The sequence below is a fragment of the Suncus etruscus genome, chromosome 13, assembly GCF_024139225.1.
Source record: "Suncus etruscus isolate mSunEtr1 chromosome 13, mSunEtr1.pri.cur, whole genome shotgun sequence".
Taxonomy (NCBI): domain Eukaryota; kingdom Metazoa; phylum Chordata; class Mammalia; order Eulipotyphla; family Soricidae; genus Suncus; species Suncus etruscus.
Window position 1 is genome coordinate 85,074,334 of NC_064860.1, and position 15,095 is coordinate 85,089,428.

The following is a 15,095-nucleotide window of genomic DNA, read 5'->3' on the forward strand; positions in this document are numbered from 1 at the left end:
CTTTTCTTTCGTTATGTGCTATGCCATGTTTCTTATTTCAAGACCATGGCGTGTTTTTGGTTTGTTTGTTTGTTTTTGTTTGTTTTTTGTTTGTTTTGTTTTGTTTTTCGTCTGTTTTTTGTGGTGCTTATCGATATAGCTGGAGTCCTCACTGGATAATTGACACTTTTTTTGGGACTGGTGAAGTGTTTCACCTTCTTTTTCTCCTTCATCTCCCAAATCGATGATGAGAGCCTCTAGAAGGATTCCACCCATTTTTGGGGTATTAGACTCTTACCCCAGTTTATTTATCTTCTCTTCTTCAGGCAAAACCATGCAACTTGAACTAGCTAGTCCTGCCTACAGTTAGAGGGGGAGATAAGGGAGGCATCAAGACCAAACAGGTGCAAGACTACTAAGTAGTGGGTTGGATACAGAAGGGACCACATATTCTAGCCGCCCTGGGGGTGAGGGAAGAGGAAATGGGAGGTAGAACAAAAACGGAGGTGTAGGGAGGACAATTTGGTGATGGGAATCCCCCCTGATTTTATGTAAATATGTACCTAAAATGTTATTGTCAACAATATGTAAGACACTATGATCAAAATAAAAATTATATTAAAAAAAAAAGAAATGGCTCTTTATAATTACCTGGCAGGGAAAAACCATGATCATGAAGGTGCTTTCCTCAGGGTGATGCTTATCCATTCCACTCAGGATGTGCTGGCCCCTGCGATTACCCCAAATGTGGGAAAATCGACTGCATAATTAAAATTAAAAAAAGAAAAGAAAAGAAATGACTCCTAGCTTGGGGAAACGATATAGGACACAAGGGGATTGAACCAAGGTCCATCCTAGGCTAGCAACCTCAAGGCAGACAGACACCTACCACTCTTGCCACAGCTCCGGCCCCTGGAATTATTTTTTGTGTGAAACCTCACGACAATCAATATTGTAAGCCACACTGCCTAAAATAAAGGTTAAAAGAAAACAACAGCAAAATGATCCAATATGTCTATTGTTTTCCAAAAACAGGAGAAATAGCATAGTGGATATAGTGCTTGCCTTTCATGCCAACAACCCAGGCTCTATCTCTTCCGTCAATATGGTCCCTTAAGCCCAACCAGTATAAATTCATTAACATAGAGCCTGGAATAAGACATGCTCAGTGCTGTGTGGGAACAAAAGAAAGAAAAAAAAATTAAAAGAAGAGCTGAAATAATACTATAGTCAGTAAAATCTTGTCTTACAGGAGCCTAATCCATGTTTAATACCCAGATACTATCTCCAGCACTATATGTAGTTTCTTGAGTTCTGAGAGGAAAGATCTTTGAGTATGGAGTCAGAAATATGAACTGGTTATGGCACTCAAGAAGTGAACAAAATTAAAAAATAATAGACAGACATACGTTTATATGGGCATATTCATGTACTATATTTTTTAAATACGAAAAAAAAAGAATATCCATGAATTCAGTCTTTCAGAGTCTGCTTCTAGTAAGATTTAATGCATAATCTAGTCACAGTTTGACCTATCCTCTAAAAAATATATAATCCAATCAATCATTCTGGAGAGTCCCTGGCCAGGAGAACTGGAGCAATTTATATGGTAACATTCTCTTTCCTTGTATTAGAAGAGGTCACTTTTCCTGAACTAATCTCTTATTTTGCTATTAACTTTGCCCTACTTTTTTTTTCTGACTGTAAAACAATCCATTTTGTACAAGGCCTTGCAGTCCTTCCTACATGGTAGATCGGATGCTGTATAATTCATGAATCATTTAAAAACCATCATAAATTTATATATTTGTGGCACTTTGTAGGATAGTTTGGTATCAGTAAGTCATGAATCTAAAACAAACTTCCAGTAACATTTTTTTTTCTTTTTGTTTTGGTGTTTTGTTATTTTGTGGTACTTAGAGCTTACTCTTGGCTCTGTGCTTAGTAATTACTCCTTGAGGGTTTCAGGAGTTATTATGGCTTGTCTGGGATTGAACTATAACCAGCTATATTCACTATAAATCCCCTCCTAATGTACTATCTCTCAGTCACTCCAGTGACATTTGGAGCCATGTGACGATTGCTCCAGCAACAATAACAACAAACATTTATTGTTCCAGCAAACTTTGAATTCTCTTTCTCTCAAATCTCTAAGGCCAGAGTAAACTTAGAGTTAAAAGAATAGCTGTGTGCTTTGATCTCTCAAACTCTCTTTCCTACTTAGGGTGTAGAGGGTATGTTCTTGTTTGGGTGGTTTTGCTTTCTTTCTATATTTGTGGTTCCTTCCTCATTTCCAGTTTGTAGTCTTCATCACCTGCTAGTTTAGTTGACATTGAGAATTGTTGAATGTATCACCTGGAGTCGAACTGGTACAACTTTAAAACTGAATTGTTGAAGAGTTATCAAATAGAAGGAGTGAGCTAAATATTGGGAGTTACTGGCTGTGATTTAATCAGCAATAATGAATAAACTCCAATCATGGTTTGACTAAGATTTCACATAGGAACTGTGATTAAGGCCTCTAGTTCTGGGAACCAAAGTGATAGTATTGGTAAGGCTTTTTGCCTTGAATATGGCAGATTTCGATGGATCCAATTTCAATCCCTAGTATCCCATATGGTTCCTAATGCTGCCAGGAGTAATTTCTGAGTGCAGAGCTAGGTGTAGTAACATTTTTCCCTGAGCATCGCCGTGTGTGGCCCAAAAACAAATTAAATAAAACAAACAAACAAACACTAATTCTTTATCATTGGAAATCAAACCACAGAAACATTTCCTTGAAGTCTTTTTCCTCAATCCTATTCCTCAATCCTACCCCCATTCCCTAGTAGTATACTACAGGTTTTCAAGCTCAGCACTTCAGATCATGTCAGAAAATGTTCATATAGGAGGCAAAAACAAAGTCTTTGGGGAAAAAATAGAAGCCAGAGAATTTAAGTAGAACTTGGGTATTTAGAGTTTTAAGATTTAAATTTTAGTAAATTCAAAAATCTAAGTAAAATAAATAAAATCTCTTAGATCTAAAGTATTGAGCATTCTTCTTGTTTAAGAATTACAGTCCTTTGAAACTGGAAAGAGTATAACAATTAGGGTGCTTGCTCTTCTCATGGTTGGCCTGTGTTCCATCCCTGAAACAACCAGGACTACTTCTTGAATGTAGAGACTGGACTTATTCATGAGTATTTCAGGATGTGGCCCAAAACAAAAACAAATGAACAAAAGCATTAGAGTTCTGATAGCTGCAGTTAGGTAGGATTACTGAATCTGAAAGAACAATATCCAAAAATACTATACTAATACTATGCTAATACTAATACTAATTATACCATTCTTTACTGTACTATACTATACTATACTATATTATACTATACTATACTATACTATACTATACTATACTATACTATACTATACTATACTATACTATATTAATTGGGAACATCCCAAATAGGCAAGATTGCTTATTTGAAAGTGAACTTGAAAATGAGACTTTTCATATCATTATGAGTCATTTCCAAAGGCTAATGCAAAACTAGAGAAACTAGAAAAACAAGAGGCACCTAAAATAAAGGATATTAATATCAAACGTGTTCCTGTTCTCACCTTTCATTTTTCCTGTATTTAGCTTATGTACTTTTCTATCTAAACAATCTGTGCAATAGAAAAAGATTGCATGATTATAAACCAATATTCATCAAGCTAGTAACCTCATAAATATTCTCACATAGGCTTTTCCTTTCCAAGATTGCCAGGACTAAGGGCTTTCTAGTAAATACCTACAAGTACTTCTTTTAAGACATCTATAAAGACATTAAATTTAAAACATAAAGTCTTCTCATATTATGAAAGACACCTATGAATTATTCTCCACTTTAAACTTTGTTTAGATCTTGCAAAACGGGACAGAGAGATGTTGCTCTTTAAAACAAATTTACTAAAGTGGGCTCTCTTAGAGGTGTCTGTAATTTTCTAACAAACAATATGCAATTTCACATGGTTTTTCCAAATCCACTTATTGCTCAACCAAGGACAACAATTGCCTTGATGCTTTTCTTGCTTTGGTAACTATCAGGTTGGAGATGTGAAAATATGGCTACATAAAAATAAAGATATAACTCCATTTACAATCAGGGCCCATTTCCTGACTATAGTAATTATGTAATTTTTTCTTCTGAATACACAGGGAAGAGTTCTAAATGTTGAGAAACAAATTTTTTACACCTACTTTGAGAATTTCTCTTAGCCATGAAAGATCATTTTATATCATTAGAAATATTATTGTCTATCCATAATAAAATGATATAAACTGTTTAAAATATTTCTTTCATTAGTTCTTTCATATGTCTCCTCCTTTAAGGTAAAGTGCCAAGAAATAAAGAAAATCATTTTAGTACCTGTGGATACAACTTAGGTAGTTGACATAATTATTGATGGTGGTGGTGGTGATGGTGGTGGTGGTTTTGTTGGTGGTAATGGTGGTGGTAGTAGTAGTAGTAGTAGTAGTAGTAGTAGTAGTAGTAGTAGTAGTAATAGTAGTAATAGTAGTAGTAGTAATAGTAGTTTGGGGTCCACTCCTGTTAATGTTCAACACTTACTTCTGGCTCCACTCAGATGTCATTCCTGACAGAGCCTGAGGGACCATACAAGGCACTGCAAATTAAACAGAATCAACAGTGTGCAAGGTAAACACCCTAAACTTGTGGGCCATTACTCTAGTTCTAGGTCTTTGACATCATTAAGCAGAAATTCTATTTTGAGGAATTAAAACCTTTTTATTTACCAATCTAGTTTTTACATGTTTAAAGATAATGAAATTCAGAATCACTTGAAAAACACAACTATCTTTACCATCCCCAAACCTCGATGATTCTTTACAAAAGCTTCAGTCCCCAATGATCAATTCACAACATCCTTCAAAGAAGAGTTAACAAATTTTCTCTGGAGCTCAGTAATATAAATCTTCACGACCACTTTTATTTAGGAACTGAACAAATTTTGAAAAACTGATATGACAGAGAAACACTTCTTTGAACAGAAAAGGAAAGGAAAATCTATAAAATTGAAAAAACTTGGAAAGGAAAATCTTTAAATTTTTAATTTAATAAAAATTCTTAAATATGGGGCAGAGGAAAAAATTCTTAAATCTTAACTTTTAAGAGATGTATATCTTTGACTGTTTTGTCCATGTTTGTTTTGACAAGAACAGGGTAAATTTGCTATTGGATAATATTACCCAAAATTAACTTTGCATTGCCCCAAGACATAAGCATCAAATATAAACTAAAACTTTCCTAAACCTTTTTAATATTTATGAAAGAGGCATGTGTACTGAACTAACGGACAAAGCTGACTTTATTTTACCTGAACATATTAATTGCATAGGTTCATTTTATCTCTATTTCTGCAAGATCTATAAGCCAAGATAACTTATATTTTAATAGATAGGAATGGACACAAAATCTGACTTAAACTGTTTAGCAACAAATGTATTTGTAATGTTACCATTAGTTTTAAAAAGTATATATTTTTTCTTTTTTTACTCTTAACTTTAGAGTTTTTAAGTGAATCTAATTCACTCATCACTTAATGTTCAGTTGATAGTGATTTTCAAATAAGGTGAATTATTGAAAGTTTAATTACTAGATCTAGACTTACTTGGTTTTGACCCCTTTTTTGCAGGGAAATTAAACAAAGTCATTTCCCTAGATTTAAAAAAATGTTTCTTTTTTCGATTAACAAATAGTTAGTGCTTTTAAGTCTTGAAGTTTCTAAGTGCTAATAATTCTATGTAATGCATGCAGTTAAAACTATTTGAAGTACTAAAGAAAACATCATTATTTACAAGAAAAGTAAGATGGATATTAAGTTGTAGAACATACATGGAATGAAAATATATTTTAGAAAAGGGAAAAGAAAGCAATTTAAGTTAGCTAATTATTCAGACTCAGGAAAATAAAACTAAAATGGAAAGTTCTAGAAGATTTGTAGAAGAGAAATTTCAGGAAATAATTTTTATGTGTGGTCAAGTTACATAAAATTTAATAAATTTGTTATATGAATTTAAAAAGTAAACTAATGGCCCTATTATAAACTTCCACTTTTTGAACCACATACTTTGATTACTCTCAAGAAAACAATGTTAAAATTTTTATATCTAACTAGCAAATACATAGTATACTTCCAAAAGAATTTTATTTAAAATGTCATTTTTAAAGTAACAAAATTTTATGAAACTGTATAAGTTTCTTTGTTTCCTTAGCTATATTAATTATTATTTTAAGTAATAACAAATTACTTTTTAATGATGTTTAAAAAGCATTTAATACTTTGTTAAACTTTCCAACAAAATTTTTATTTCTACATTATGCTGAAAATTTTCAAATATTCTCTAAAGCTTCTAATTTGCTCTCTTATAAAAAGAAATATATAAAAATAATTAGGCTCATTTAATTTGTTAGATTAGGACATAAACATTGTCGAATAAAAAATATTAAATCTTATTGTTTTCTATTAAAATTAATATGTGTCTTGGAAATTACCTGAAATTTCTACAATCTTTTAAAACCTGGCACATTGTCTTTATGTGTAATTCTAATTATCTTTAAATATTATATGTCACAAAAATAACCAAATTTTCTTTAAATTCTTTATAATAAAGGCTCAGTAATTGTTAATATTTATATTTTATAAGTCTGTAATTGACCACAATCAACTATAGTTCTAACAAAGGTATTTCAACAGAATTATGTTATCCTTAAAAATTTATGTAAACAATTTTAGGGATGGCTTTAAATACCGAGCTTTAAATATCATTAAGATCTTAAAACTGAACTTAACTTTAAGAAAACCTTTTATTTTAAACTGTTTATGTCTTACCACATTTTTATAATGTATTTTTTGTAACCGACATAATAGAAACATTTGGTTTTTCCTTCTGACTTATCTCTGCAGAATTTTGAAAAATAGGAGTTTCCTGTCATGGCAATAAACTTCTCTTTATAAGATTTTGCAAACAAAAAAATACGGACCATAAAACAAAATTAAAAGAAACTAGACAATCCTGCTATACTTACGCAAATAACAGTAAATAGTTTTGCCAACAGATTAATTCTACCATAATTATCTGTAATATAATGGGAATAATTATGGGGAAAATATTATGTTTGCACCTTCGAAGTTAGCAGAATCTAATGCTAGTCTTGTGATTTCTGTTATTTATCTGCTAACTAGAGTGAATCTTAAAACTTTCCAGTTCTTTCAAGATTTTGTCTACAATTTTCCAAACCAAAGCTTCAAATCTTCTCACATCTTCCTAATTCAGAATTAATGAACAAAGGCTACTTTTAATTGTGACAAGTCTCACTGACTACTCAAATGCTTTAACTCTTGATTAAAGAAGGTTCCTCATTCCTTCTAGATCTCTAAAGCAATTTATTTGTCCAGGAAGTGAAGTAGTTGTCATTTCTGTATAAAGTTTTCACATTAGTTCACCTAGTGAACTTTGTGATGGGAGTTGATAGGAATCTTGGATTCAGAGGGAAACTCACAGAGACTTACGGGCATAGGGAGAGTGAAGGAAGGTAAAAAAGAATTCTGAAAATAAGAAAGACCCAAATCATCAGAACATAGAATCTAAAGCAGTTAGTCAGTTTTGTGCAAAACCTTTTGTTCTTCAAAACCACATCATCCTTGTTGCTGGAGAGATAGCACAGTATTAGCCTTGCAGACATAGGAAGACCTGGTTCGAATCCGGGCATCCCATATGATCCCCTGTACCTGCCAGGAGCGATTTCTAAGCGCAGACCCAGGAGTAACTCCTGATTGCAGCCGGGTATGGCCCTCCCCCCAAAATTTTAAAAATTAAAAAAAATCATCCTCAACTGCAATTTAGCATAAAGCCAAATTGCTTGCTTATTTGCTTGGTTCTGTATTTGAAAATAAGAGAGTGGATCGATTGGGGTCAAGAGATGATAAACTTACCCGAACTCTTGGTCCGAGTGAACTAATTCCTTTTACTTTCACCACCTTGGTTTACAACCTCAATTCCTCAATAGAAATTTCCCTAACAATCTAAGACAAAGGATTTATTCTTGTTCCACAAGTAGCCAGGGCTTACTTCTAACTCTGTTCAGGACAACACTTTGTCCTCTAAGGATCTTATGCATGCACTGTACCTGCTGTGCTAATTATTTTTATTATTATTATTAATTTTTACTGAATCACAATGAGATACAGAGTTAAAAAAATGTTGATGTTTGGATTTCATACACTAAGTCAGCACCCATCCCTTCACCAGTATTTATTTGCAGTCAACAATGTTGCCCTTCAATAAATTCTTTCGTCTCTGCTCTCTTAAGAGTTTGAAAAGCCAGTTCAAGGAAGTCAAGCCACATTCCAGAGATTGTACTACTGAGGTCCTTGCAGGTAAAAAGCCCTGGAGAAGATGAGGACTGGTAGTAATCTGCAGGAGTTTCAGCCTGGCCTAGGTACTTAAATCCTAACATCCATGTTTTCCATCACAGAAAAGAATTTCAGAAGACAGATAGTGGAACCAAGGGTAAGTTATTTACAAGTAGGGAGAAAAGTATGATAATTGCATTCAAGAGGAAGGTGGGCTTCTCCAGAGAGAGATAAGAATTTCATAAAGCAGAAAGAAATGAATTCCAATCCTAAAGTAGGAAAGCAGATATCTCTAAATAGAAAAGATGCAAACACCACTTGACACTGCTTTTGTAAAGTTGCTCTTTTTAGGACTATTCCAAGCCACCTGAGTTGTAGGCAGTGCCTGGTCAAGGGAAATAACCTGAACTTTTGATGGCCTTTGTTTCTATACCCTTTCCTCTTCTTCTGAGGGGTTCCAATTTTCTACAATTGGGCTGGTATACTTTAGTTTTAGTTCTTTTGATTGTTTGTTTCTGGACTAAAGTAGGAGTACCTCAAGGGATATGCCTGAGTTTATGCTAAGAAATTACACCTGGTAAGCTTGGGGGAACCATATGAGATGCTGGGATCAAATTCAGATCTGCTGCATACAAGGCAACTTGCTGTGCTATCTCTGAGGCCCCTTCCAGCTTTAGTTTGGAGGATAATCTCCATAGCTTGGTCAGTCTTTATGCAAATGGTTTGATGACCGAGTATCTTCTTTAGACATTATATCTTAGTTTCATTATTTCCCAAAATGGGGTTTCCCATAAGTGTTACCTGCCTAACTTTTTATTTCCCTGCCTGTCTCTCATCTACCTTCCTTATTATTTATTCAGAAATTGATCTAGCCAGGACTGAATAATATCCGTATATGTATCATTTCACTCAGACAATTCTAAGGAAGTGATGGTGTGGCAAAATAAGCTTCCATAACATTTTAGGAAGGGCTACACCCAATGGCACTCAGGGGTTACTTTTGACTTTGTGCTTGGAAATCGCTCCTGGCTCAGTGGATCATATAGGATGTCAGAGATCAGATCAAATCCGCCTCTGTCCTGAGTCATCCATGTAAAAGACAAATGTTCTACCACTGTGCTACCAATCCTGCCCCGGGCTTCCATAATTTAAAATCTTCCACATTACTTATATTGAACTATTTTTTTCAGTTGCCATGGACAAAATATTTGGGGGGGGGGTTCAGGCCACACCCATTTGATGCTCAGGGGTTACTCTTGGCTACGCGCTCAGAAATTGCCCCTGGCTTTGGGGGGCCATATGGGATGCCAGGGGATCGAACCGTGGTCCTTTCCTTGGCTAGCGCTTGCAAGGCAGACACCTTACCTCTAGCACCACCTCGCCGGCCCCGACAAAATATTTTTTATCCAACTTTCTGTTTCTGATTTTATATCACTTAAGAGGAAACTGGCACTGTTGTTATGTACAAAACAGACAAGAGTAATAAAAATTATGTTAAGCTAGAAACCCTTAGCTTTTACTGCTCTCCATGATTATATGTAACTTTTCCTTAGTATTTGAATTTATAATAGTATTTGTTGCCACAGCAAGAACTGCCTAAGGAAAATCCTGGTCAGACACTATAATTAGGATTGCTACAGACCACAGACCCTGATTATCTTTTAACTATTTTTTTTTAACATTTACTATTTTCTGCCCTTAGGTGAATTTTGGTGAATTAAAAGTCAATTTTACATTATCACTTATATTAGGTTTAAAATGGTGACATCTAGCACATTCTTTGTTTTTGATTTGCTTTAATATTGGAAAACTTGACTTTGAAGTGCCCTTATACATAGAAATGATCCTCCTTATAGTTATAAGCCCTTGTAGTACACTATTCTCTGAAAATCTTTGAATGGATCTTTGACATTACTGACCATGAACAAAAGACTTTTCTAAAATTGGAGCTTCAGTGAAGGGATAATGAGAAGGACAAAGTTAAAGAATGCAAGGTCATGATTTAAGTTTATAGATGACCAACAAAATCTGAGGAAAGTGATAGCTGGGAGTAGTATGGATGCTTTGAATTCTAATCAAAAAGACCCTCAATTTAGTCATTCATGCCAGTGATAAACCCAGCATTATTATCTAATTAATCGAAGTATTAATCTCTTTCCAAAGTGGAATCTTAAATCATCAAACTGGATTTCCCTTGGAGACACCAGTGGGGTTGCATGTATAATGCCCCCATCTTGCTGCTTGAAATCATCTTTTCTACTGCTGATTCCCTTGCACCTCCTTCTCTTTTACTGTCAAGTGCTCCTTACATTTCTAATTGATAGACTGATGATGCTAGATTTAGGAATTGTTTAATAAAGTCAATTAGACATCTCAATTGTGAATTTTGATTCTGAATTATAAAGATAAATAAGATATTGATCAAGTCGATTTTTAAAACACAATACCTTATAAATGAGATAACCACTGTGCACTGAGAATTATAAATGATAACTTTTTCAACACCTTGTACTTTCACACATGAAACAACCTTCAGGCACTAGAATTAATGCTGGGAGTAAGCACTTTCTGTATTACATACTAATTGGGACATCGTAGGTGATGAGAGAACTCTTTAGCATAACATGATAAATTATCCACTCTGTCCCCATACTTAGAGCTTCACAGTAAACATTAGGACATTGACAGGTTTGTCACATGGTAACTGAAAAAAGTCATCCAACTTTAATAAAATTAATTTAACTATAAATCTTTTTCTGAAAGAGCGCCTGAATTGTTTTCTCTTTGAACCAAAATATTAAGAGTTTTATTATCAATTATGAAGTTTGTATAAAAGATTAAAGATATCTATCTATATAGGACCTATATTTAGACATAAAAATCTCATTTATGAAGTTATTGAAATAAAATCGCTAAATTTTGAAAAAATATTTATTGATAATAATAATTTCTAGTTTGCCTGGAGCCTAGAGTTGGTCTTATGCCAGAAAACTTCAGGAGTAGGGTCTCCTTGTATTTAGGCCAAGGCTTTTCCTTTCCATGCCCCTCATATTTTGGTGGGCCTATGCAAACAATAATTGCCACTCTAAGACCATTTTTACTGTACTCCTTTGACTCTAGTCCTTAAGAAAAACAACCCACTTAAACTTTTGAGGTTAACTTAAACTAATATGCATGTGCATGGAAGTGTAAAAAAGTACTTTGCCTTTAATGTTTAAGGAGTTACCTAAGTTTTATAGCTTTAGATTTCTTTGTGTGCTGCTAAGAAATATTATATATTACAATCTGGGGACTTGAGGGACAAAGTAATTGTACCTGGGTTCTGTTTTATTTTTCTTAATGTTCTTTGGCTGAAAGTTCAAAGTTAAGATATCAGCAAGGGGACTTCTGAGAATTCTGTTTATGGGTGATTGTCCTTCCACTGTAACTTTACCATGTCCTCTTTCTTTGCATCTTTGTTCTCATAATTAAAGTTTAAAAAAAATAATAGTTTCCGGGGCCGGAGAGATAGCATGGAGGTAAGGCATTTGCCTTTCATGCAGAAGGTCATCGGTTCGAATCCCGGCGTCCCATATGGTCCCCCGTGCTTGCCAGGAGCAATTTCTGAGCATGGAGCCAGGAGTAACCCCTGAGCACAGCCGGGTGAGACCCAAAAACCAAAAAAAAAAAAAAATAGTTTCCAAATAATATAGGAATCAACTAGAAGGCAAGACATATATTTCCAGTACATATTTCTAAATAATTTTAAATATGTATTATATATTCCATATCAAGAATTATACATCACAAATGTGTTAAAAATTACATATAGCATGTTACATATATAAATATGTGTTATATATTTTCAAATAAGTGTTATACATATTTTCAAATTACACAAAATATTAGGAGAAAAATCAATTTATATTGAAAAGAATATTTGCCAGCAAAATTTAGAGAAAAAGTTAGAGAGACAGAAAGAGACAGACAGAGAGGGAGAATAGTAAGTAGCAATCTGGTTTTATCCCCACAGAGATATGTTGATATAAGAGCTTGTACATATTTTAGTATTTGGCCTTTCAGGGAATAATAAATATTCATAAGAGAAAACATTGATATACATAGATAATACATTTGAAATTAACATATATCACATAATATTAAAAATGAGAGAAATATGGCATATTATGTATTTTTAGTAAAGTAATAAATAAGGAGATAAATAGATATTGAGGTTATGTCCACTAGTCTCTATTGGCTCTTACTGTCTCACCAAGTCTCTGTCATTATCAGATTCAAAGTATATTTTTTTGGGGGGGGTGGTCAAGGTGTTTGGGAAATTGTTGGTGGTGTTCAGAGGTTACTCTTGACTCTGCATTTAGAAATTACTCCTGATTACCTTTGGGAACCAGACTGGATGCTGGGAATTTAATATGGATTGGTCATATGGAAAGCAAAATTCCTACCTGCTGTACTGCCAAACCAGTGGCCAATAAAAAGGTATTCTTTTTATTTATTTTATTTTTGTTAGTTTATTTTTGGGTCATACCTTGCATCTCTCAGGAGTTACTCAGGGGTTCTGCTCTGTGCTCATAAATTGGTCCTGGCAGGCTAGGGGGACCAAATGGGATGCAGAGAATCTAACCTGGGTCTGTCCCGGGTTGGCTGCATATACATGTATGTATGTATATATATATATATATATATATATATATATATATATATATATGTATACATATGTGTGGCACATATACATTTATGTATATATGGTATACATATATATATATACAACTCATCTTAGATAATAAGGCAAAAAACACGAATATGGAACAAGGAAAGGCTCTTCAACGAGTGTTACTGAGCAAAGTGGACAACTACATCAAAGGAGTGAACTTACATTTTTTTTGAACACTGTGCACAAATTTTAAATAAAAATGAAAACTTTAATATCAGAACTGGAACCATGAGGAAGAACAAACACTTCATAACACTGATAAGAGCATCTTCAAGGATGAAATAGAAGAAAAGATAAGCAAATGGAACTGCATTAAACTAAGAAGCTTCTGTGCCTTAAAGGAAATGGTGATTAGAATGCAGAGATTCCCAAGAATTGGAAAAACTATTCACCCAAAACCCATCTGATAAAGGATTAATATCACATGTATGTTATAAACATGCTGATATATAATGTATATAGAGCACTGGAAAGTTTATCAAGGAAAAATCTAACTCCATCTAAAAATGGGGGAAAATGTATATTCCCTCAAAAATAAATACAGATAGTCAAAAGGCACATGAGAAAATGTTCCACATCATTATCATTAGGGAAATAAAAATCAAAACAATAATGAGGTATCATCTCATACTGACACACATTATAAAGAACAAGTACAAGATACTCTGGCACGAATACAGGGAAAGGGAAATTTCTCTCATTACCTCTGATGGAATGTCTGCTGGTTTAGCCTTTTTGGAAAACTATATTAATATTCCTCAAGAAATAGAAATAAAGTTTCATTTGATCAATTCCTAGGAATATTTCCTATTGGCCCAAAAGTGAAATGCAGAAAGTCCCTCTGTATGCATATGTTCATTGCAGCACAATAGCCAGAATCTGGAGATAACCTAAGTGACTTAGCACAGATGAATGGATTAATTAAAGTATTCTTCAATTGGCAATGGACCCACAGAGACAAAAGAAGGTAAAACCGAGGCTTCCTTCTTCATGGAATATATTTATCCTCATATTCTCTTCAAACAATAGTCCTATAACAAATTTATTTGTATTTTTCTGACCCAAACTATTCGTCCAATTTGTTTTATTAGGAGTAAAGTGGAAACCATGTGGAAAAGAGGCAAAATTAAAAAATGACAATTGTAAGACCAATTCAGGTAAAAAATAACAACACCATCTGTAACATCATGTTAAAGACTAACATCTTGAAGTTTAAAGGAATTAAATTGAATTACTTAAGTAAAGGAGCAATTAAATACTGTAATGTAGCAGATATTTAAATATTAGTTTCAGGCTCCTTAAATGACTTCATATGGTTCAGGAATCTTATAGATTCTGTTCTTAACCTATGAGTGGTGACTTTGTGCTTTGTTTCAGAAAAATTATTGTACATTATATTTAAAGCTTCTCATTTTCTTTACTAAACACATATTGGGGCAGACCTTCTAATGGAAGGAATTTAGTCAATGGTTTATAGTCCATGGTATAAAAAACTTTATTCCAAGAATTAAAGACAATAATTTAGGCTACTTTTTACTACAGTTAACGTTTCTGTCTTATTTTTGTATGAAGGGGATGATTATTCCTTATTTGTCCTGAAAGCTTCCTAAAAGGTAGTCTTATGGGAAAAAATTACACTTGTCAGTTGAATAATAACAATATATTTATACATTTACATTATTCATCAATGATTTAAGTAGTTTAAATAATTTTTCCTGAGGATAGCTGAAAAACAATTTCAAGAGAGAATTCTGAGAAAGGGTTTCATTTTAATTTTAAATGCTTGTTTTTAGAGGTTTTTTTTTTTTTTGTAAGTAAAGGAGATGTTCTGAAGAAACTTTTTTTTTCATTTAATAGCAATAGCAATAAGTAGGGAGATATCAAGGGGTATATTAAATTTGAACATTAAAGATAAAGAAAAGTGAGTGAAAGCTCTAGTAACAGTTGATAAAGATATTGCTCAAAATAAGTAGTAAATAATTGTGTAAAAAATTTTGGTTGTGTA

At 33.4% G+C, this 15,095-nt stretch overlaps 1 pseudogene; it reads left to right on the top strand.

Moving 5' to 3' along the window:
• Positions 1-622: 622 nt before the first annotated feature.
• On the top strand, positions 623-754 carry LOC126026481 (uncharacterized; annotated as a pseudogene).
• Positions 755-15,095: the final 14,341 nt, after the last annotated feature.